At 42.4% G+C, this 24689-nt stretch overlaps 1 long non-coding RNA gene across 1 annotated transcript in view; it reads right to left on the reverse strand.

The window, feature by feature from the left end:
- The window catches only part of LOC112581552, a 51660-nt gene that overhangs the window by 11007 nt on the left and 15964 nt on the right, over positions 1-24689 (reverse strand). The gene's annotated exons all lie outside the window — the stretch shown is intronic.

Consider the following 24689-nt stretch of genomic DNA (forward strand, 5'->3'; position numbering starts at 1 on the left):
AAGAAGTTTTTATAGGATTTATTACAAGGATAATACATTTTATTATACTTATTATTAATGTATACACAATGGCTGGCTCCTTATCTTTTAATCTATGCTCTTATGTCACCACCTTATAAAAATCTTACCTAAGTATCTAAGACAGAAGTTTCTGTACTCACTCCATATCCCCTCACCTGTTCTTTTATGGCATATATAACTCTGAACTTTTTCTTAGAAATTTATTTGATTACTTACTAAACAGGGCTCACCCTATTCATCACTCTGTCTCCAGTGCCTAGAACCCAGACTGCACATGGTAGGAATTTTTTAAAAAATGATTGAATAAATGTGTCTGATGTCTTTTATTTTTGGTGTCTATCAACAAATTTCTGAATACCAAATTAAGCTATAATGGTTTCACTTACAGGAGTTTTGAGGCTTCCCAGGTGGTGCTAGTGGTAAAAAACCTGCCTGCCAATCCTGCCTGCCAATGCAGGCGGAGAAGGCAATGGCACCCCACTCCAGTACTCTTGCCTGGAAAATCCCATGGACGGAGGAGCCTGGCAGGCTGCTGTCCATGGGGTCGCTAAGAGTTGGACACGACTGAGCGACTTCACTTTTACTTTTCACTTTCATGCATTGGAGAAGGAAATGGCAACCCACTCCAGTGTTCTTGCCTGGAGAATCCCAGGGACAGGGGAGCCTGGTGGGCTGCCGTCTCTGGGGTCGCACAGAGTCAGACATGACTGAAGTGACTTAGCAGCAGCAGCAGCAGCCAATGCAGGAGACATGAAACCCGGGTTTGATCCCGGGGTTGGCAAAATCCCCTGGAGGAGGGCATAGCAAACAACTCCAGTATTCTGGCCTGGAGAATACCATGGACAGAGGAGCCTGGAAGACTATAGTCCATGGGATCACAAAGAGTCAGACATGACTGAAGCGACTAAGCCCTCACGCACATACTCAAACCTGAGGATTTCATACCTCTCTAGCAAGAAATTGAACTCAAAGTTTCTCCCTAGCAAGAAAATACAGAATTAGAAGATTTTTTAAATTACAGTATACTAAAATAGGAAAATCTTTTAAAACAAATATCTATGTTTAGAATTTTAACCTCTAAAGCCAAAAATACTTCTGAATCAAAACTTCTTTTGCCAGTTCTTCAATGGAATGCTATGCTGTGCTGTGCTTAGATGCTCGGTCATATCCAACTCTTTGAGACCCCATGGACTGTAGCCCCCCAGGCTCTTCTCTCCATAGGAATTCTCCAGGCAAGAATACTGGAGTGGGTTGTCATGCCCTTCCAGGGGATCTTCCCAACCCAGGGACTGGACCCAGATCTCTGGCATTGCAGGTGGATTCTTAACCATCTGAGCCACCAGGGAAACCCTTCAATGGAACAGTGGTCCTAATTTTGGGCAAGTAACTGATTTTAATTGTTATTAATTATTCTTTGTAGGCATTAGACTGTTTGCTCATCTTACTTTCCTTTCCTTTAGAGTCTCTACTCTTAGCATCCCACCTGGCTGTAGATCTTCTGCACTGAAGCTCCATGTAAAAGAATTTGCTGCTTTCTTCCTGGCGTCAGTTGTGGCATAACTTCTCATTCCTTCTAAACATATTTGCATGTTCATTCGTGCGTTGAACCAATATGAATTGATCATCTCCTATTTCTCAGAGGTTGTTTTAGTTTCAAGGTGATTGTCTTGGAGGAGCCCCTTCTTTTTCTGACCCAGAAATGCTGTGCCATTGACCTGCAGCAGCAAGCGTTACCCTGCCTTGTTTTCCCAAACATTCTCCCTGAAATCATTTGGGGTGTAACACTTCCTGCTGCTATTCCTACAATTCTCCACAACTGATTCTTATTTGTCCTTGGCTAAGTGCTCTTCCTTCCCATTTTTGTTCCAGCCCTTTAAAGTCTGAGAGCATCAGAGGATGTCCTGTGCAGCCTCTGGTTTTACTAGCTCCCTTCCCTTTCCTTCTGAAAGAGGAGCACTTTCAATCGCAGATTCAGAGTGACATTTCTCAGAGTGTCCCAACCCTCTTGAGACAGGATTCATCTAAAAATCCCTGACAGTGATATCTGGGCTATCTCTCCTCTGACCTTTGGGAAATCTGCTTCCCTAAAGTCTGATTGTGTGTTTTTACTGCAAAACTTCCCCTGTCCTTGATGCTCATGAGCTCAAAAATGGATTTTGAACCAGGCAGTCAAACATTCGAATCCTGGGTCTACCCCTTCTTGGCAATATCACCTAACCAAGTCATGGAATTTGCCTGAACCAAAGTTTCCTAATCTGGACAAAAGATGACTACTGTAAGGCTTATACCCCATCCCGTGTGCTTTTATTACATGTACTGTTGACATCCCCACATCTGGGCAGGCAAAAGAATACTGTGTAACTTCTGAGACAAAGTCAAAACAGGCAACAGAGCTGCTGCCTGGCTCTCTCAATCTCAGAACACTGCTTTTGGAATAGGGTTGCCAAATTTAGCAAGTCTAAATATACAGGATATCCACTTAAATTTGAATTTTGGAAAAATAAAAAATAATTTTTTGGTGAAAGTATATCCCAAATACTACAAAGGACTATATTAAAAGGTTATTAATTGTTTCTATAAATTAAAAGTTTAACTGAATGTCCTATATTTTGTATGGGAACTCCACTTTGGAGCCCAGAGGAGCCATGCAAGAAGTTTGGCTGCCCAGAAGCTACTAGCTCTCCCAGTTTCTTGGTGTTTGAGTGTTCCCAGTTCAGGCATCAGACACATGTACAAAGAAGCCTTCAGGATCATTCCTTCCATAGTTACAGTTTACCTGCAAACATGCAGATACCCCAAGACAAACCCCTAGATGAACCCAGCCAACCTTCATAACAATAAGGGATGATAATAATAGATGATTGTTATTGTTTAAAGCCACTAAATTTGGGGGTAATCTGCTATACAGAAATAAATAAATGCCAAGACATAAAAGCAACCTAAATGTCCATCCATTGACAGAGGAATGGATAAAGAAGATCTGGTACGTCTATACAATGGAATATGACTAAGCCATTAAAAAGGACAAAATAATGTCATTTGCAGCAAAAATGGATGGATCTAGAGAGACTGTCATGCTGAATGAAGTCAGATCAGATCAGATCAGATCAGTCACTCAGTCGTGTCCGACTCTTTGCGACTCCATGAATCGCAGCACGCCAGGCCTCCCTGTCCATCACCAACTCCCGGAGTTCACTCAGACTCACGTCCATCGAGTCAGTGATGCCATCCAGCTATCTCATCCTCTGTCTTCCCCTTCTCTTCCTGCCCCCAATCCCTCCCAGCATCAGAGTCTTTTCCAATGAGTCAACTCTTCGCATGAGGTGGCCAAAGTATTGGACTTTCAGCTTTAGCATCATTCCTTCCAAAGAAATCCCAGGGCTGATCTCCTTCAGAATGGACTGGTTGGATCTCCTTGCAGTCCAAGGGACTCTCAAGAGTCTTCTCCAACACCACAGTTCAAAAGCATCAATTCTTCAGCGCTCAGCCTTCTTCACAGTCCAACTCTCACATCCATACATGACCACAGGAAAAACCATAGCCTTGACTAGACGAACCTTTATTGGCAAAGTAATGTCTCTGCTTTTGAATATGCTATCTAGGTTGTCATAACTTTCCTTCCAAGGAAGAAGCTGAAGTTGAACGGTTCTATGAAGACCTACAACACCTTTTAGAACTAACACCCAAAAAAGATGTCCTTTTCATTATAGGGGACTTGAATGCAAAAGTAGGAAGTCAAGAAACACCTGGAGTAACGGGCAAATTTGGCCTTGGAATACGGAATGAAGCAGGGCAAAGGCTAATAGAGTTTTGCCAAGAAAATGCACTGGTCATAACAAACACCCTCTTCCAACAACACAAGAGAAGACTCTATACATGGACATCACCAGATGGTCAACACCGAAATCAGATTGATTATATTCTTTGCAGCCAAAGATGGAGAAGATCTATACAGTCAGCAAAAACAAGACCAGGAGCTGACTGTGGCTCAGACCATGAACTCCTTATTGCCAAATTCAGACTTAAATTGAAGAAAGTAGGGAAAACCACTAGACCATTCAGGTATGACCTAAATTAAATCCCTTATGATTATACAGTGGAAGTGAGAAATAGATTTAAGGGCCTAGATCTGATAGATAGAGTGCCTGATGAACTATGGAATGAGGTTCGTGACATTGTACAGGAGACAGGGATCAAGACCATTCCCATAGAAAAGAAATGCAAAAAAAAAAAATGAAGTCAGATAGAGAAACACAAATATCACATCACTTATATGTGGAATCTATAGTAAAGGTACAAATTAACTTATTTACAAAACAGAAATAGAGTCACAGATGTAAAAAACAAGCTATGGCTACCAGGGGGAAATGGGGAGGGGAGATAAACTGTAAGACTTGGATTGACATATACACACTACTGCATACTCTTGTCTGGAAGATCCCATGGATGGAGGAGCCTGGTAGGCTGCAGTCCATGGGGTCGCTCACACTCATACACGACTGAGCAGCTTCACTTTCACTTTTCACTTTCATGCATTGGAGAAGGAAATGGCAACCCACTCCAGTGTTCTTGCCTGGAGAATCCCAGGGATGGGGGTGCCTGGTGGGCTGCGGTCTATAGGGTCACACAGAGTCGGACACGACTGAAATGACTTAGCAGCAGCAGCAGTAGCATATAAAATAGATAATAAGGACCTATTGTACAGCACAGGGAACTCAATACTAAGCAGAGACATCACTTTGATTACAAAGGTTTGTATAGTCAAAGCTATGGTTTTTCCAGTAGTTGTGTATGGATGTGAGAGTTGGACCATAAAGAAGGTGACCATAAAGAAGGCAGATAGCTGAAGAACTGATGCTTTTGAATTGTGGTGCTGGAGAAGACTCTTGAGAGTCCCTTGGACTGCAAGGAAGTCAGACCAGTCAATCCTGAAGGAAATCAACCTTGAGTATTCATTGGAAAGACTGATGCTGAAGCTCTAATACTTTGGCCACCTGATGCAAAGAATTGACTCTTTGGAAAAGACCCTGATCCTGGGAAAGATTGACAGCAAAAGGAGGAGAGGGCAGCAGAGTTTGAGATGGTTAGAGAGCATCATGGAGTCAACCGACATGAATTTGTGCAAACTCCAGGAGATAATGAAGGGCAGAGAAGCCTGGCGTACTGCAGTCCATGGGGGTCACAAAAAGTCAGACACGACTTAGCAACTAAACAACAAAACTTACCTCTATGGGAAAAGAATCTGAAAGAGCATGGATGTATATATGTGCATAACTGATTCACATTACTATACACCTGAAACTAATTACAACATTGTAAATGAACTGTATTCCAATAAAAAATTTTTTTTAACTTTTTTCACTGTATCCCCCCCTTTTTTTTATAAGAGAGCAGCAGATGTTTCATGTGAGGTCAGATGCTGCTAAAGACCAGTTTTTCTGCAAGACAGTTCCCTTGTGGGAGTTCCTGGTCACTAAGGCAATGGTACCCCTCTCCAGTACTCTTGCCTGGAAAATCCCATGGACAGAGGGGCCTGGTAGGCTGCAGTCCATGGGGTCACTAAGAGTCGGACACGACTGAGCGACTTCACTGTCACTTTTCACTTTCATGCACTAGAGAAGGAAATGGCAACCCACGCCAGTGTTCTTGCCTGGAGAATCCCAGGTACGGGAAGCCTGGTGGGCTGCCGTCTATGGGGTCACACAGAGTTGGACACGACTGAAGTGATTTAGCAGCAGCAGCAGCTAGATAGCATTCCTCAAACCACCCTTGAAGCTGGGTGTGGCCTGTGACTGAGGTCTAGCCAATGGAATGCGAGTGGATGATAAGTGTCACACCCAGGCTTGCCCTCCTCCAACAACACCCCGCCATGCATGTTATCATATGTTCTTTACCCTTCCACTGGCTTGATGTGGATAATCATGACAACCTTGGAAGCAATATGTTGTATATACCATACAACAGATGGAGACTGGGTCCCTGAATCACCCCCTGGAGGAGAATTACCAGCCAATCAGGAACATTTGTTTTGGACTTTATGTAAATAAGAAATTTGCTTTTATTGCACTGAGTAATTATACACTTGGGGGGTTATTTATCATAGCAGCTAGCATAACTGTAAGGAAATACAATGCAAATCTCAAATATTTTAGGTAAGCACAGTCTATTTTGCAGACAGGCACACCAAGGGATCAATGCCAACTGTAAGAAGCTGATTGAGGCTTATGTGTCACTATGAACACAGAAGGTTTTATAAACATGCCTTGAAGAATAGTTCTTTTCAGGTTCTCCTGGCTCAGCCCAATTAAAGCCACTGGTGATGCAACAAACCCTTCTCTTAATGCATTATATAACTAGTATTAACAAAAACAGTATGGTTTTAATATTTTCACTGTAGTCTAAACCTGAATAAGGAAATCACTTAATACCCTTTGACTTTGTCAAAACACAATTTTCTGGACACAACCATTCAAACACTCTTGAATGTCCAAGAGAATCATCACCCTACGAATGTACGCTCATCTCTGGACCTAAGATTAGGGGGACCAACCACCCCAGTTTACCTGAGACAGAGGAAATTCCTGATATATGGGACTTTCAGTTTTAAAATCAGGACAGTCTCAGACTAACTGAGAAGAGTTGATAACCCTACAGGATACTATTTTGCTAGAAGCAAGTCTAAACATATGACTGGAAATCCAGGATAGAAGAACAAAGAAAAGGGACTTTTCCCCTCTTCTACCTGGAAGGGCATACTCTCAATTGAGGAAAAGATGTTTTCCTTTAAGGCACCACTGACTGGGAAAATTCCAGAAACTCTGACTCATCCAATGGTCATGCCCATGCCCTCACAAAGGCCAAGGGTCAATGCTGAAATTAGGTCATTTGGGAATAACATGTCCTCAACTTACCTTGTGTTCTTTCTTACACAGCAGGGCAGGCAGCTGACACTAAATGCTGTGAGAACAGTCCCGAAGCAGAATGATAACACCGAGGGGAGGTGGGTGCTGATGGCAGCAGGAGGGCCTGGGAGCAGGAGGGGGACAGCACAGTGCTTGGCGGCGCAACACAGCTCACCTGCTCCTCTGCCCTGGTGTTTCCCGCCGCTCTGCTGACTCACAAACTCTTGAGACATGGTTCCCGGGATGTTGGGCTACCAATTGATTTGAGTGGTTCCCGTCACATGGTGCTGCCCACCTCCCTTCCAGCATCTTGAGACGCATCTCTTTGACATGACCTTGCAGGAGTGGATGAAGCTAACTCTCACCTGATTGCAGGTCAGGCCACGTGAGAGGACGTGATGTTTCCCACCTCTGTCTTTCTTATGCCACTGTCGCCATTTTGGTTACATCCCATACTTCCTATACTATTCTTTACCACAGATTTTCCTTGATATGGCCTCCCTTTTTAAACTCAATTCTATCTTCAAAGGAAATTGCATATCACCAACATAAATGGCAATACTTTGGCCACCTGATGCAAAGAACTGACTCATTGGAAAAGACCCTGATACTGGGAAAGATTGAAGGCAGGAAAAGAAGGGGATGACAGGATGGCATGGCTGGATGGCATCATCAGCTTGATGGAAGTGAATTTGAGCAAGCTCGGAAGTTGGTGATGGACAGGGAAGTCTGATGTCCTGCAGTCCATGGGGTCACAAAGAGTCGGACATGACTGAGCAACTAAACTGAACTGAACTGAACTGAACATAAATGGAAAACTGATATCACTTGACATAACTATAACATAAAAAATTAAGTACAATGAAAGCAAAGCAGTGTGGTTCAATTCCTACTTGATGTAATTTCTGATGGACAGCTCCAGGTCTCAAGCCTGCTCTCTCTGGATTCAAAAGGGACATCAACAGAAGTTAGAGAAGTACTTTAGATGGACTGGCACCACACTGAGGCTTTCTTCTTGGTTAACTGGAAGACAATCCCTTTTAGTGAATAATTACCCTCACATCTCTCATCTTAAAGGAAACCTCCCTGCTCATCCACCTCCAGCTGTTTCCCCATTTCACTGTTCTTTCTTGCATCTCGAATTCTCAAAGGAATGGTCCACACACCCACTGGATCCACCTCCTTTTCATTCCTTAACCCACCATAATCCAACTCTAACTTTCATCTCCCTGTCATCACACTAAAATTGCATGAGTCAAGACCTCCACCTTCTCACACTGTCCCTCCCTCCCAAGGCATTCTTCTTGGTTTCCATGACACCCACATTCTTGGCTTGCCTTCTACTCTATCTGCTTCTTCTGAGTCTCCTTTGCAAGACCTTCTTCCTCTATCCAACCTCTCCCTGTCTGCCAGGGCCTGGCCTCCAGCTCTCCTCTCCTCCCTCCACACACTCTCCCAAGGGGGCCTTAGTAATCCCACAGCTGTATCATTCACAGGCTCTAAACGCCTGAAATTGTCTCTCAGGCCTGAGTCGCACATTTGTCCTCTCCCTGGCATCCACAGATGCTCATTTGCAATCTCCATTTGGATGTCTTACAAGCATCTTCAACCTTATATATCCAAAATGAACTTGTGATTCCTCCCGTTTCCTAGCCTTTCTCGTTTCAAAGGGCCCCACCATCTATCCCATGGCCTGAACTAGAAATCTGGAGGTAATTCTTGATTCTCTCTCCCCCTTTCTCACCTCTCTCAGTTCTAGGCCTATGGCTACTCCCAAATATATCCCCCATCCATCCTCTTCTCCCCATCGGCACTATCACCATCCTAATCCAAGCCACCATCATCTCTTTTCCGGATTATTGCAATGGTTTTTCATTTCCAATACTCCAGAGGCATCTTTAAATACACATCACTTCCTCCCTTGAAACCCATCTGTGGCTTCCGACTAAACACAGAATGAAACTCAGACTCTTACTATCAAACCTACAGACCCCCTACTAGACGCACCTCCGCCCACCTCTCCAATCCTATCGTATGTCTCTCTCTGGATTTCTCTCCTACTACCTTGAAACTCCCAGTGGCTTTCAATAAATGAACAACTTTGAATGAATGAATGGATGGATGGATGGATGGATGAATAAAATGCCCAAAACTTACAGAAAGGTAAAGTTTAATACAAAGTTTTCAGATAAAAAGTCATTAGAAGAATTAAGGCCTTTTCAAAGAAATACATATAAAAATAAGAGTGTAATCCCAGGATTCATTAAAAGTATTTGTTTAAAGTTTCCTCAAAGGTACTTGGGTGATACACATACCCATTTCTGAAAATTGCAGAACTCCTTATTTGAAAAAGTATTCACACTGCCCTACCTAAGGAGAGAATTCACACCTATCTTCAATTTGTTCACAGACACACACACACAAACACCTGAAAACATTGCCAATATTCTTAGGAAGGAAAAATGAGAGGGATTTATGCCCATAAAGAGAAAGCTCTTTCTCATAAGTTAGAAGGCAATCATGTATTGCATCTTTGAGGCATAGGCGTGGTGAACAGGTGGTCCAAGACCTTATTTCAGACCACGACAAACTTACTCTGATTTTTCAAAAGCAGCTCAATATCTCAGTGCCTCTAATTTCGTTTCTCCTTCTCTCAGACTGTTATTACAATTAGCAAGATAATTTCCAAGATGTATTATGTTATTTTGAAGAGAGGTATCACATATGTAAATCCAAATCTATACTGAAGTAGAGAAAACTTCAGTACTGCATTCATTTGGAGCAATGAGAGATTTGCATGTCCTAGGAGTGTCTGGATCAATTGCCATAATAAGGTGAACCATGGATATAGTGAGATTCTAAAGTGATTTGTTTGAGTTATAAAAAAATATATATGCTGGATCAAATATTTCAGAAAATATAATGTCATAATGGTGGTTTACTATAACTCAAAAGATTAAATACAGAGTTAGCATACGACCTAGCACTTTTCCCTCCTAGGTGTATACCAAGAGAACTGAAAATAAATCTTCAAAGATTTGTATGCCAATGTCCATAGCAGCATTGTTCATAATAGTCAAAAAGTGGAAACATGTCAAAAGCACACAGGTCTACCAACTAACAAATGGATAAATAAAAAGTGATATATTCATATAATGGAATATTTTGGCATAAAAAGAAATGAAATACTGATACATGCTATAACATGGATGACACTTGAAAACATTATGCCAAGTGCAAGAAGCCGGTAACAAAGGATCACATGATGTATCATCATTCTTATTTATATAAAACATACAGAATAAGTAAGTCTATAAACATGGAAATAGACTGGTGGCTACTTGAGGCTGAAGCTGTTGAGGGTGGGGGAAACTAAGGACTGATGGCTAAGGGATAAAGTGTTTCTTTCGGGAGTGATGGAAATATTCTATAATTGTGGTGATGGTTGCATAACTGAGTATGCTAAAAGACAAATGTGAATGTGTGAACGTCAAAGTCAGTCGTGTCCAACTCTTTGCGACCCCATGGACTCTCCATGGAATTCTCTAGGCCAGAATACTGGAGTGGGTAGCCTTTTCCTTCTACAGGGGATCTTCCCAGCCCAGGGATTGAACCCAGGTCTCCAAGCCAGGGGTCAAACCCAGGTCTCCCGCATTGCAGGCAAATTCTTTACAAGCTGAGCCACAAGGGAAGCCCATAGAATAAAAACTAATTCAAAAAGCCATTGGATAGCACACTTTGGATGAATCAGATGATATGTGAATTATGTCTCAATAGTTATTAAAAGCAATAATCATATGCTATTTTCCCTAAAATCATTTCTTCATCCCATTTTTATAGGAGTATTCAGCATGTTAAGTTAGACTCAATAAATCAATATTGTCTCGTTAAATGCTGTCATCTATTTAGACATTTTTAATAGCATGAAAATCAGTTAACAAAAGCTGACGAAACAGTTGATGCTTATAACCTGACAGATTACACTCCAGAGACTTTTATTCATGTGTTCATTTGTAAATACTTTCATTGGCCAGCCTCTAGGATGGGCTTTTTAATATCAGTCAAGGAGTTTGCTATTGCAAAGCTAGACATTTTCTGTGCCTTAGGACTTTTCCCTGGTTGTGCCCTTCAGAAGACGGAGCACCACTGGTTACAGGAATTTCACAGCCTTTCCCCACTGCGTATCCTTTTAAGTTTTTTAACATTTAGATTTATTCCTCACTTATGGATAAAAATGTCACTTCAATTAAAAATAATGTTCTCATTATGGTGGTGTTCAATCACCATAGAAAGTGGTCTTGCTCTTGAACTTGCCTCTTGTCACCCTCTCAGCTATGGCTCTAAGATCCCTGGGTATGGTATGAACTTGACCTTGAGACAATGACAGCCGCAGCATGCTGTTAGCTTAATGTCATGCCAGAGTTGTGACCAACAATAGCCATAATTGTGTCCAAACAGTCTTAATATTCAACAGTGTCAAACAAGATTCTCAAGGGTGCATTGTACTGGTGTAACTGAATTTGATGACTTTGGCTGCTCTTTTTAGCAAGTGTTCTAGATTAGTTTTTGTTATAAGGTTTTGCTCTTTCAAGTGCAGGAGTATCTTCTATGATCTCCCAGAGTCTCTGTTTTCAAAGTAGATAATCATTTTAATGGCCTGATTGCTTCCATTTTGGCTAAAGAAAGTGATTTGTTTCCAAAGGCATCAAAGAATATGGTGCTTTTGCCTAGACATGGTGGCTTTTTAAAAGGATGCCAAAGAATATACTGCTGCTATTATTTAAAATAAAACAAAGCAAAACCACAATGTTCCTTAAAGGGTGTATATCACTTCAAGGTTATAGATTTTATTAACTTTGAGTAAACTTATTATCATTACACAATCCCACATTGACCCATGTAGTAAAAAAGGCACACATCTCACTGTTTTAAATATTCCAAAAGAGAAGATGCTTAGGCCAGTGACAGGGCTTACAGGACTTATGAAACACAAAAGTATTAATTCCCACAGAATGATAAATACTGGGCTCATCAAAAATGCCAATAATAAGTGGTATAAAATGCCCCTTAGATTAAATTGCTGATTTAATTTTCCTTTCCTTAATTGTAATAAAGTCTATGATGCTAACACCAGGAAGTATGTCATTAGCTTTGTATTGTTTGTAGTTTACTTATTCCATAAATAGCCAGCTGGGAACATATTTTATTGGGGAAGAAGAGTAATCTATTCTTTTCCGCAAAACTCAAATCAAGATGAATTCGAAGTTCCCCCAAATAATTGTTCTGTAGGTTATAAACAAGCACTGGAATTCCAAGCATGAATCACTCATCTCTGTGAGTAAGCAAGCAGAACTCAAGAGCCCTGGAGAACGGGGTCCACCAGGAACCCTGGAGCAGAAGGCGGGGCTGTGTAGCTTTAGGGGCCACGCAGCGGACAGGTAGTGAAAGCTTCAGAAATAGGAAAACTGTCCACAGGACAGTGAGTGATTAAACTCGGTCACAGATTCTAACAGAATAAGCCGATGGCCTTGTTTCCACCTCCCATCATTGACAAACAAAACAAGTGATGCACTGAGCTGAGGTCTCCGTGAGGAATACTGGGTAAGAAACCACTGCTCATCAGTGCTCTTAATGCACACAACAGCTGCAGACCCAAGCCAGAGTTCAAAGGCCAAGGGTCAGTGGCCTGAGGGCCTTCACATCTGTCCTGAGAGTACTATGTTGGACTCCTGTGCACTAAAATGAGCCCACCTCATTTTCTTTAAAAAAAAAAAAAGAAAAACTAGCAAAGTTTAATTTTCCTAATACCAGTGTTGTTTAGTCACTAAGTCATGTCCAACTCTTTTGCGACCCCATGGACTGTAGCCTGCCAGGCTCCTCTGTCCATGGTATTTCCCAGGCAAGAATACTGGAGTGGATTGCCATTCCTTTTTCCAGGGGATCTTCCAGACTCAGGGATTGAACATGAGTCTCCTGCTTGCCAGGTAGATTGTTTACCACTGCACCACCTGGGAAGCCCTAAAAAATAAGTTAAATTATGCCTTATAGAAAACTAAACTCAGAAAAGTATAAAGAAAAAAAATCTATAATCTTTCTGCCCTGATCACTTTTAACATTTTAGTGTTTTTCTTTAAAATGGTTTTCTATACAGATATGGTCATAGGTTATAACAAAACACCATGATGAATATCCAGTTTTATGTCCCACTTTCTCACTTAGTATTATACTGTGAGCATTTTCTCACATCATTCAACAGCCTTAGAAATGTGATTTTTTTAATGGCTGCATATTATTCTATCATATGGATACACAAGAACTAACCATTTCCCTACCTTAGACATTTAGATTGCTTTCAACTTTTCATTATTATCAATCACTCTGCAATGAACACTCCTCCCAACTTATTTTTAACAACCTAGAGAGAATCTTTGTGTTCTGTGCAGGTAGACTTACTAACACAGTAAGAAAAAAAAAAAAAATGACACCACACAGCTTGGAAGACGTTTCAAAGACGGTCCATTAGAGACAATGACATGCGTGCTCCCAATGGAGCAGTTCCATAAAACATGCACAAAATCAGGCCTCAGTTGCTCTCCATTTTAGGACTTAAGACTCCAACTGCTCTTGAAAAGCACTTTGGTTTGCAACACAGGTCAGTCAACAATTATCTCCCTCCTATCAGGTGGCCAAGTCTCACCCACATGCAGCAGCAAGAACTTTCTGATGAGGGAGAATCAGGTAGCATTTGCCGAATGCCCAGTGGCCATAACAAAATGATGAAGGAGGGAGAGGAGACTGCTCTCCACTGCCCCTTACCTAGTTACTCATTGTCTGTTTTATTGTGGCAAAACATATAGGACTTCCCTGAGAGCTCAGTTGGTAAAGAATCTGTTTGCATTGCAGGAGACCCTGGTTCAATTCCTGGGTCAGGAAGATCCGCTGGAGAAGGGATAGGCTACCCATGCCAGTATTCTTGGGCTTCCCTTGTGGCTCAGCTGGTAAAGAATCTGCCCGCAATGCAGGAGACCTGGGTTCAATCCCTGGGCTGGGAAGATCCCCTGGAGAAGGGAAAGGCCACCCACTCCAGTATTCTGGCCTAGAGAATTCCATGGGTTCATGGGGTTGCAAAGAATGGGACACGACTGAGTGACTTTCACTTTCACACATAACATAAAATTTACCATTTAATCAGTTTTAATTCCAGGAGCATTAAGTACATTCATGTTGTCATGCAACCATCATCATGATCCTCTTACAGAGCAATTTCATCTTGCAAAACTTAAACTCTGCTCTCATTAAACAGTAGCTTCCTGTTCCCCTCTCCTCCAAGCCCTGGGCACCTGCTCTAGGCACCACGTATCAATGGAATCAGACAGTACTTTTCCTTTGGTGTCTGGCTCCTTTCACTTGACTTAAGGTTTTCAAGGCTCACCCATATTGTTGGAATCCTATTTCACTGAATGGATACATTGCATTTTGTTGATTTACCCCAAAATGCTGATGGACATCTAGATTGTTTCTACCTTTTGAGGATTATAAACAGTGCTGTAATGATTCACATAATTGAATGTTTGTGTGTGGGTGCCTGCTTGAGACTCTGCTTTTGATTCTTTTGAGTACATAACTTGGAATGGAATTTCTGGGTCATGTTGGTAATTCTATATCGACTTTTTCAGGAACCACCAAACTGTTTTCCACCACAATGCACCATTTCACATTCCTACCAAAAGCACATAAGAGTTCCCATTTCTTCACATCTTCATCAACACTTGTTATTTTCCTTCTGTTTTTTTTTTTTTTTTTCCAGTAGCCATTCTAATGGATGTAACGTGGGTTTCATGTGCATTTCCCTAATGAGTAGTGACATTGAGCATATTTTCATGTGCTCTTTGGTCATTGGAGTATCTTCTTTGGAGAAATGCCTATTCAAGTCTTTTGCCTATTTTTGAAAAGGGTTGATAGAGGCATCTGCAAAAAGCTGGGACAGGCAGACACTCAGCATCAGAGTGCTTTCCACACAGAGCATTTGATGGCAAGGAACAGATATAGATTCCCCAAAAGTCACCATTAAGAAGGGAGTTATTATGAGGCAAAGGGGACCCCTCTTGGGATCCTGGTACAGGAAGTTCAGTGGACCTCCGGGGCTGGGAAAGGCATCAGACAACTACCCTGTTCCTCTCTCTCTCTGGGAATGGTGCAGTCCTGTCTCTGCCTCTCCCTGCTCATCCGCTTGTCCCTGTGTGAGGCACTTACCCTCTGCTTCCCACCCTGAGCCTGCGTGGCTGACTTCCCAGGATATACGCCCAAGCTTCATCTTCACATGACCTTAGAGCTCCAGGGGCCCCCAGTCGACTCCAACTTCTCTATCCCCTCATTCAGCATTTCTCCTCTGGGGTCAGGAGCCCCTGTGGCCCAGTCAGCTTTGGCAAACACTGTCAACTCAGCTCCTGCTTTCATGGAGGACTGTGGATGGAAAGCAACTCCAAGGAAGGGCATCTGGGGGTTGCGGCAATGGCCACACTTAGTGGCCAGAGGAAAGTTTCAAAGGTTTTCAACAACTCGTATCACATCATTTATCATGCCCATTTCTTAATCACCCAAGAGTTTTCTACACTCAATATTATTTGCCTTCAGCCTGATATACAGGCCTTTTGGGGAACGCAGCTGTAATATTCCAAAGGCACACTTCAGGGTTGGTGTGGCAGCACCACATCCAACGCTGAGAACAATTAATAAGCTCGTGATGGCATTTCAGTTCCAGAGGCTGAATATTGATCTCAGCAAGGCAAACTTGCTCAGTCCAGAATATTTCTATATGAATGTGCTGTCAGCTGATCTCCCTGGTGTCAAATGCAAGCTATATTCTTTCTCCATCTTTTCATTTGCTTCAAAAGGGAAAATGGCAATCGTGTTACTTGAGAGTAGTTAGAACATGCAGAATTCAAACAGGGCAGCCTGTGGGAGCAGCTCCGGAGTCAGCCCAGGTGGGACCCAAATACCCTGGGGAAACAGGAGGTCTTAACATTACTTATAGGTCACCACTGACTGGTAGCAGCTAATAAGAGATGAGGTCTTGTAATTAGGACAAGATCGTATTACAGATGACTCCATCTGTTTGAAATGTAAACCAAAGGTAAGTTGTGAGTGGTTCTCATTGCTCGTTCCAGCCCCTCCATCTTTGGATGGAGCTTCTGCTTAAAGGCTGTTAGTCCCTGTGAAAGCAGATATTTCCCAGAGGAGTGCTGTGTGTGCTCAGTCATTCAGATTCAGTCACGTCTGACTCTTTGTAACCCCCTGGACTGGGGCCCACCAGGCTCCTTCCTCCGTGGTATTTTCCAGGCAAGAATACCAGAGTAGGTTGCCATTTTCTTTTCCAGGAGATCTTCCTGACCCAGGGATTGAACCCATGTATCCTGCACTGGGTAGGCAGGTTCTTTACCACTGAGCCACTAGGGAAGCCCCTTCCCAAAGGAAAGGACAGTCCTCTCTTTCTTTGTCAGATGATGACAGTTCCAATCAAAACCCTTTTCCCATTAGGTAGCAGCTTAAGAGGGAAGTCTTGTAAAGGATAAAGTGGGGGAGGTGGGCAATCAGAGGATGAGAGAAATGCAAGACAATACGTCTTGGTAGGTAACCTTGGAGGACGTTTCCCCGGGATCAGAGGCAGGGGGGAGTAAGGTGGGATGGCATACTGTATTTTTTATTAGCATGTGTTTAAAAAATGTAAGAGACTTAATTTTTTTAGAGCAGCTTCAGGTTGGTGGAAAAATGGAGCAGACAGCTCAACATCACGAATCAGCAAAGAAATGCAAATCAAAACCACAATGAGGTATCACCTCACACCCATTAGGGTGGCTACTATCAAAAAATAAAAAAATAACAATTGTTGGCAAGAATGTTGAGAAATAGGAACACTTGAGCACTATTGGTAGGATTTGAAAATGGTACAGCTGCTATGGAAAATAGTATGAAATCCCTCAAAAAATTAAAAATAGGACCATCATATGATCCAGCAATTCTATTTATGGGTATATACCTAAAAGGATTGAAAGCAAGGTCTCAAAAAGATATTTTCATACCTATGGTCATAGCAGCATTATGCACAGTAGCCAACATGTGGAAGCAACCCAAATATCCATCAACAGACGAGTAGATAAACAAAGTGTGGCATGTACATACAATGGAATATTATACAGCCTTAAAAAGGAAGGAAATCCTATCACAGGCTACAACATGGATGAACCTTGAGGACATTATTATATGTGAAATAAGTTAGTCACAAAAAGACTACTACTGTATGATTCCACTTACATGAGGTAACTGAGGTAGACATTCATAGAAATAGAAAGTGAAATGGAGATTACTAGAGGCTAGGGAAGAGGAAAAGGGGAATTATTATTTAGTAGGTATAAAATTACAGATATGCAAGATGAAAAAGTCCTGGAACTGTTTCAGAGCAATTTGAATATACTTACTACTACTGAACTATATACTTAAAAATGGTTAAGACGATACATTTTTATTCCACAGACATGTGTTAATATATAGGAGCCTATTGTATAGCACAAAGAGCTCAGCTTGGTGCTCTGTGATGCTCTAGATGGATAGGATGGAGTTGAAGAGGGATGTTCAAGAGGGAGGGGACAAGTGTACACATACAGTTGATTCAGTTTGTTGTACAGCAGAAACACAACATTGAAAAGCAATTATTTGCCAATGAAAGTATAAAAGAGGTAAAAAAGATAATACATTTTGTATTTTTTACCATAATTTTTAAATGAAGTTACCTAAGTAACTCAAACAGGTATGTGTATACTGGTGTTCATAGCAGCATTATTCATAATAGCCAAAAGGTGGACATAGCCCAAATGATCAGTAGCTCATAAAAGGATAGAGAAAATGTGGTATAGCCACGCAATGGCATATTTATTCAGTCTTAAAAAGGAATAAAATTCTGACACATGCTATAAAATGGACGAACCTTAAAAAATGAAGCCTCGTGAAAGAAACTAGACACAAAAGGACAGATACTGTCTGCTTTCACTTATATGAGGCGCCTAGAGTAGGGACAGAAAATAGATGGTGACTTCCAGGGGTCGGGGGCCGGGGGGAGGGGTAGTTGTGTTCAGCGGGGACAGAGTTTCAGTTTAGCAGGATGAAAAAGTTCTGGAGACGGATGGTGGTGATGGTTGCACAAAATCGTGAGTGTACTTAATGTCCTTGAGCTGCCCGTTTATAATAAATACAGTTAAAATGGCAAAATCTGTTATAAATATGCAAGCTCGCATGCTTAGTTACTCAGTCGTGTCTGACTCTTTGCAACTCCATGGACTGTACCCCATGCTCCTCTGTCCATGGGATTTTCCAGGCAAGAACACTGGAGTGGGTTGCCATTTCCTCCTCCAGGGGATCGTCCCAACTCAGGAATCGAACCTGCATCTCCTGTGTCTCCTGCATTGGCAGACAGATTCTTTTACCCACTGAGCCACTGGGGAATATATATATTGCCACAATTCTTTTAAACAGGAAAAGAATGAAGTTGCCTAACTTTTCTTCTTTTGTTCAGAAAGCTTAGCTGCCATAGGAAATGTGTCCAGGAGGAAAGCAGCTTAAGCTGGAGACTGTTGCCCTGTGGCTTTCTTAGAAATCATATGTAGAATCCAAGACTGATGGCAGATCTCACTGTCATTAAATTCCAGGTTGTGTTAGACATTTCATCAGTGAGAAGGAATAAGCAACTGGAAGCAAATGGAAGGTGAGCAAAGGCCTGCTTCCTTAACCAACTGGTAGCGTCCAAGATTCAAAGAATCATAGAGATCAGCTCACAACAGCCCCATTTTACCTCCTGGCCAATTGAGGCACAGGAACTTTGAAGTCAATTGCCCCAAGTCACACATGTCTGAGAAGCAGGTTTAGGATCCAAACCCAGATGGTCCGACAAAAGAGGCTACATTCTTGACCACTTACTATTCTGCCCCAGAGGAGGTTAGGGGCCAAGAAACCACAGACATGGATGCAAATAAGAGACAAGAACATGAGGGTTTGCCCAGCCTTACCAGGGGCGAAGTTTTAGCTCATTCAACTATGGTACCCAACTCTAGGACACGGTCACCATTTCTATTCCCAGTCAAGATACCTGGGGGGCAGAGATTTAGACCAGTTTCCCCAAATCCCCCAGCCAGTGAACCCCATTCAGACTCACCAGTCCCAGTTATTGCTGTGGTTGGAAAATAAGAGGTTTCTCCATATTTTGCCATTTCTCAGAGGCAGAATTGGTCCAGGTTGCTAGAGTTGTTCTCTAATTTTTTTTTTTTTTAATTTTAGATTCTGGTAATTTAGTCACTAAGTCGTGTCCAACTCTTGCGAGCCTATGAACTGTAGCCTGCCAGGCTTCTCTGTCCATGGGATTCTCTAGGCAGGAATATTGGAGTAGGTTGCCATTTCCTTATCCAAGGCATCTTCCCAACCCAGGAAATGAACCCGAGTCTCCTGCATTGCAGGCAGATTCTTTACCGACTGTGCTATACATCCTGACACTTCCTAATTGTGCGGTGCTTTGACCATTTCACCTCTTTCCCCCAAACCAAGAGACTAGTAAGCAACTAGGGCTGGAAGGGCTCGGCAGCTAGACTTAGGGAGAGATCAAAATGATCAGGGTCAAAGCGATGGGCAGTTCTGGTCTGAGCCCTGAGTTTCTGAAACATGAGATTCTGCCTGGGGTGGAGGAAACTATGAAGCTGGAGGAAAATGTTGAAAATGAGAATCCACCAACGTGGAAGGAAATCTTTACTCAAGATTTTCAAACTTAAACACTGTGGGAAGCAGTGGCAGATGGGGGAACATATTGCAGGAATGGGGCTGAGTTAGCTGCTGACACCGGGAAACTTGGACCAAGGCGAGGAAAATCATAGGCTCCAAAATCGCTCGAATGTGACTGGGGAAAATGTGAACTAATTTGTTGTGGTCAAGAGCAGTTAAACGTCGCACACGCTAATGAGTTCAGGATACCCAAGGAAATGGACCACTAGCCAAACCCAATAGTAGCCAGAGTCAAAAGGCAACAGGACTTCTCCCAAAGGCAGAATTCAGGAGCAGCAGCACCCAGGGCTCTTTCCGGAGGGGTTGTCTTGGATGGCTCCGGAAGGGGGTCACTCTGGTCAGCCCTGGTGGCTGGTGATGCTTCGATGCCTGAACAGAATCAGCCGTCAAGCCTGCTCTCCTCTGCCTCCCACGGCCGCCTTCCGGAGCCAGATGCCCATCACCTCTCGTCTGCTGCCAGATGGCGTTCACACCTGGCACATGACTCCCCTGCTCGGAAACCTCCAGGAGCTCCTCATCTGCTGTACAGCAAACCTCCAACTCCTCAGTTCACTCACCCCCTGCACTGACCCCCCGCCCTCCCACCCACAGCTGCCAGGTCATTCTGTCTCCAGGTCATGACCACGCTGTCATGACTTCCTCAGGACAGGGATTATGTCTGTACCAGACAGATTCTCCATCATGTTTGTTGCATCAGCACTGCCAATTTCACATGCTTTCGAGTCAGAAGATGTGAGTTGGAATTTCGGTTCTACCACTTATTGGCTTGGGTAAGTGAACTGACCTCGCTGAGCCTCATTTTCTACGTCAGAAATGGGGGTCAGGGTGTCTACTTCATTGGCTTATTTTGAGAACTAAATGGGGCAAAATATGCAAAATGTTTAGTCGATAATAAACTACCAATAATTTTTTTTTAATTTAGTCAACAATAAGCTCTCAACAGATGCTTTACATTTTTTTTTCATTAATAACAAACTCTTTGTAAATGCTTTTTGGATAATTAGGTCTCCCCTGCATCTCTGACAGTCACCTGTGCTGCAGTGCTTGCCCCCTCTAGCCTCAGGAAAGGAGAGAAGTACCACCAGATAAAGGATTTGGGTGGCATTTATTAAAAGGAGCTCTTTTGTTACAGTGCCCAGTTTTAGTTAGCTCATAAGACAGACAGCTGAGAGAAAACAGGCTGGAGAAGGAATTTTTAAAGGACTGGACCAAGAGGAAAGACAAACAAGCTGAAGATAATTATTGATTCCAGAAAGAGAGAGAAATACAGCCGAAGTATTCTATCTTCCAGGAAGATCATCAAGTCTGTTTCATTCTTGTGAGTTTCAGCTTCCCTGAGAGAAGTATTATCAAATCCAAGGGCAGTAAATTTAGAATAAATGAGGGCACATGTGCTTTGTGAAGCTGGGCTGGTTCTACTAGCTGGGAAGGAAGCTGATCTCCCCCACCGACCTCTGCTAAGCCCACAGAGGCCGGGCTTCTCCATTACCCAGGATTCACCGCTGGCATGGTTGTGGTCCAGGTTGTGGTGGAAACTGGAGTGACTAATGCTCCGAGCAGTGTTATGGCACTGTTATGGCACTCGGGCCCTCCCTCTATATTCTGTCCACCCTCCACAACCATCCATCAGCTTCCACACAATTCTCCCCTTGCCCCTTCTACATGGCAAGCACTGTCCTCTCCTTCTCCATCAGAAAGTGTTAATATTTCAGTGCAGCGTCTTAAACTTGGAAGATGCAGCCCGTTAGTGTCGCTAAGGTCAGTTCTGTGGGTTGCCATCAACTACTTTTTAAAAATTAAACAGAAAGTGACATAGTGCATCACACATGGTAAAGTATTCTTTTATGACACTTTTATCTCAGTTATGTATATAGGAGTTAGATGTACTTCATACTGTGGGTCCCAATCAAAAATGTTCAAACATCTGACTCAGGTATCTGTTTTAGAACTGGCTATAATCTTCATGTTTGATTCCTGTTTTTATCTAGTTTAGCACCAAGCACCATGCCCTAACACAAAGGGGATGTCTACTAAACATTTGTGGAATATGTAGGGATGAATGAATCAGTTATTGCTCAGTCACTAAGTCATATCCAACTCTTTGTGACCCCAAAGACTATAGCACACCAAGCTATCCTGTCCTTCACTATCTCCCAGAGTTTGCTCAAATTCATATCCATTGGGTTGGTGAGGCTATCTAACCATCTCATCCTCTTCTCCTCTTGCCCAGATCTTTCCCAGTATCAGGGTCTTTTCCAATGAGTCAGCACCTTGATCACATCAGGTGACCATAGTATTGGAGCTTCAGCATCAGTCCTTCCAATGAATATTCAGGGTTGATTTCCCTTAGGATGGACTGGTTTGATCCCCTTGTTGTCCAAAGAATGAATCAGAGCATGCATGAATAATGAAGTGCAAGTAGCTAGGACGAGGAAGTACTTGAAGGGCAAGAAAACAGGTAAGAGAAAAAATTTAAGAGGGTTTTAGGGAAGTTTTTTCTTCCTTTTGGGAAAGAACTGGCTTATTTCAAGCTGCTAGGATCTGGTTCATGAGGCACAACTTAGGCCTTTTTTCCTTTAAACTGGAATCTTAGTTGGACAAAATATTCATTTAATAACTTCCTGCTTTCCAATGTGCTTGATGCTGTGTGGATCCACTACAAGAACACTTCAGAACAGATGCTGTGTTTTGAATAACTCAAAATCAGGACTGGATCAAATTGCCATTTCAACATTAGTGTCACGTCACTTAAAATGATCAGTGACCAAGTAATATCACAGCAAAACTTGAAAAGGATCTTAAAGTCCATCAGCAGATGGAGACTTTTAACAAACTGATCTCTCCATACAGTGGGATACTACTCAGAAATAAGAAAGAATAAATTACAGATACATGAAATAAGGCAGAGTATTATAAAGAATCTGCCTGCCAATGCAGGAGACACAGGAAACGAGGGTTTGACCCCTGGGTCAGGAAGATCCCTTGGAGTAGGAAATGACAACCTGCTTCAGTATTCTTGCCTGGAAAATTCCACGGACAGAGGAGCCTGGTAAGCTACAGTCCATGGGGTTGCAAAGAGTTGGACACAACCGAGCGACTGAGCACGTACACGTACACACACGAAACAAGACAAACCAACCTTAAAAGCATTATGATAACTGAAAGAAGCCAGACACAAAAGACAGCATATGGTATGATTCCATTTATCTGAAATTTGTAGACAGAAAGCAGATAAGAGATTGCCTGGGCCTGGGGTGCTGTAGGGGAGCATGGGTTGACTGCAAATGGGGCCAAGGGGACCTTAGGGGCTGTTGGAAGTCTAAAACTGGATTCTAGTTCTGGTTGCACAACTGTATACATTTATAAAGACGCATTGGATTGTGCACTTACAACAGGCAAATTATGCTATGTAAATTATACCTCGTGAAGCTGTTAGAAAAATCACAGGTGTTTTGAAAAGTCTCCCTCGCTGGGCCTAATACAGGAGAGATTTTCCCTTCTACTTCTCAGTTGCAGCTTTCTTTATTGGAAAGGGAGTGGATGTCTCTTAGAGTCAGACTGTTACATAACCTGGCCACTTCTACCTTTTCAGGGACTGTGGACGGAACAGCAGTGTCTGTCTATCTGCTTGCTGGTCAGTTCTGTGGAACTTCAAGACAGCCCGACACCAACCGACAAACAGGGCCCCGCTGGTCCCATGCCCACTCACTCCACAATGAGAATGCCAGGGAGGAAAGAAGGCCCCTGAAGCCCTCTCTGTACTGTGGAGCTTTACAGCAGACAGGATGTGGGGTCCTTTCTATGCTGCCCAAATCAGCAGCAATTGTAAAGAGAGAAGAGATAAAAAAAAAACAGGCCAATATAATGAAAGTACAGGTTTTTTCTTCCCCAGATATAACTCAGCTCACTTTGAAAGTACAAAGCAGTTATAATATTTTCAAGCTTATAACCTAAAATCATACAGCTATTCAAAACTAACGATCAAAGCAGACAGCATTTTGAGGAATCAATTGCCATTTTCCTCCTCTCTTGTTCACAGAATGAAGGAATGTGTTTTTTACTCATCTTTTGTATCTTCCTGCTCTTCTTGCAAATGGTACCCTGGAACTGCGCTACGTGTATAACAAGTCCCAGATAAATACTTGTTGGTTTGATTGATTCTTTGTCTTCCTCGGTGACAACGGCTAGATTAGAATTGATGGGATGATTTTCCCCAGGGTGGACTGGAACACCATGTACACTGTGGTCTCAGTAATTTGATTGATGATCATATGTTCTACAATGATTACTTTCAAATCTCAAACCTCCAGAATCTTTCAAATCCAAACCAGAAGTTGTTTTTTCTTTTTTTTTTTCTTAAAAGCTTAACATTATTTTAGCTCTCACCAGTGCTTTCCAAAACTGCAAACCAAATCCAAGTAGGTGAAAGCTATTATAACTCACAATTATATGAAAATCAATTTCAGCTTTGCTAATGTTTAAAACAGACAAGCGTGGCACTCAAGTTTTGTTTGTTTGTTTAAAACCAGAGTTTCCATGTGGTGGGAAATTCTAACTCAGAAAAGCCAAAATATACACGGCTAGGTCTTTGGCAAAACACACAAAACACAAACTAAAATGAACACTAAATCACAATTTGATATTGAACTAAGGATGGCATTTTGTGCCATTTTTTAACTTTTCTGAGTATTTCTTATAAAAATATATTCCTAGCTGCCGAATACACACAGATAAAGGGAGATGGCTCCAATCCAGCCCACTCAGCGGCTGAAAGTGACTCTGATTCTGAATCCTCTCCACTGGGATCGTCAGTGACGCATGCAGTGAATAGCCCTGCCTCGCCTGAAGTGCCGACAGCCTGTGGGGGAGAGCTGGCTCTATTAAAGGCTTCAACCAACAGCAGTCACTCTCTGGAGAGGAAGAACATGGACTCGAAAGAGAAGCAAG

This window comes from Bubalus bubalis, chromosome 23, assembly GCF_019923935.1.
Source record: "Bubalus bubalis isolate 160015118507 breed Murrah chromosome 23, NDDB_SH_1, whole genome shotgun sequence".
In the NCBI taxonomy this organism is placed as follows: domain Eukaryota; kingdom Metazoa; phylum Chordata; class Mammalia; order Artiodactyla; family Bovidae; genus Bubalus; species Bubalus bubalis.